We start from the raw sequence: 1,819 nt of genomic DNA, 5'->3' as shown, positions 1-1,819 counted from the left end.
AGAGCGGGGGAGACTTTTATTTAGTTTTTTCTGGGAGTAGCCTTTTATCGCAATCGGATGCATACATTTCACGAACCACATTGTAACGAAATCGGGGGTTCGCGGTCGGTGGGCGCGTTGCTATATCGAGCTGTGGACATATACGGCAAGTGATTAAGTATTCCTTAACCACCGACATATTTGTTGCTGGAGATAAAAGAACGGTCGGTCGAATCAAGGCTGCCATGTGGGCTTTTTGCGAAAACAAACGAACCTAACCATTGTGTTTTGTACGGGTTACGTATCGCTGGTAGCAAATCGTATTTCAAGTTCACACGAGGCATAGATTTGCATATGTCGGGTGGGCAAAATAATACCAAACGGTGTATAGTGCGGCAACGTTCCCTTGTCTTTTAAAACACCCTTATCGTAATGAGATGATGAATACGGAATCCTATAGATCTGGGGTACTCACATTTTTTCTAAAAGATATAATTTTTAATATGCGAGCTAACGATATGTTTACTTAAACGGAACACCGTGTATTCTTCTTTAAAAATTGATTGCTCTTTATTTTTTAATGAAACACTCTGTATGCAGTGTGTACGAAATATTAATATTATATAGGTTAAATTACGAAAGTTTTAAAGAAATTTGTGAGAAACTTAAACTAAAAGTCAATCGTTTTTGAAATTGGTTTAGATTTTAGTCTTTGCATTGGTATTATTACATTTTTAGAACACTTTTCGTAAGAATATTATGTCATCAAGGAAAACAGAGTGTTTTCTTTGTTTTCGAGATTCACCATAGATTTTAAAATTTTCTTATAATATATTAATAATAATTATGGGCACCTTATGATGGAGACGGAAGGATTAATTGATGCCATTCAGGATTAAGTCATAGCAACTAAGAACTACAGAAGGTACCATTCTGAAACAAAACATAGAAAGCGACCTTTGCAGATTGTGTCACTTGAAACCAGAAACTGTACAGCATCTAAGGACGGGATATTCTTTCCTGGCGCCACGAGATGTAAAAAAAGGCATGATGATGCAGCCAAAGTTCTACACCAAGACTGTCAAAAATATCACCTTACATATGATCTAAAGTCATAGAAAATACCGGGGGAAAAATCTACTGGCATCTGGGAATGGTCACGAACCGAGAGATTTGACATAACAGACCGGATATTGTTCTCTTCGATAAAGGCTGTTATGGACATAATTGTACCAGAGGACAGCAATTTAAAGAACTCTAGAAATAACAGCATTTAAAAAAAACCGATCTGCAGAAACTTAGTTTAGATTGCCTAAAAATATAATTCAGGTGGCACAAAAGGCCATCATTCTGGGAACATGTCGGAAGGTCCGGCGCAAACTCACATACTAAAAGAATGTTAGTTTCAGGGAGAACTCCGTTCTAGTCACTCGGAACCCCAACAATAGTTGTGATTTAAAATAATAATAATAATAGCAATAATAATAGTAATAACCTGTACTTTCCAAATCGACAAAAACTAAAAAACTACTTATCCAATACTACAAACCGTACAAGCATTTAATCATAAGATATTAATTTCAACATTTTTTTTTGAATGGACATAAATTATCACATATTTTTATTTCTTTCGGTCAAAGCTTTAAAAAATCGAACACCACTTACACGTGGTATTCTATAACAATTAATATATTTCGTATAAAGCTGTCTTTAGTTCTTGTATTCACGAAGTGAAAATTACTGTTCAATGTAAAACCTGATTAATTTTGAAACACATATACACACATTTTAAACATGTATAGATAATACAATGTTAAAATTTAACATTTTTGTAATAGGT

The sequence above is a fragment of the Cylas formicarius genome, unplaced genomic scaffold, assembly GCF_029955315.1.
Source record: "Cylas formicarius isolate icCylForm1 unplaced genomic scaffold, icCylForm1.1 PGA_scaffold_1__22_contigs__length_36826433, whole genome shotgun sequence".
Taxonomy (NCBI): domain Eukaryota; kingdom Metazoa; phylum Arthropoda; class Insecta; order Coleoptera; family Brentidae; genus Cylas; species Cylas formicarius.
Note: the sequence above shows the minus strand (reverse complement) of the source record.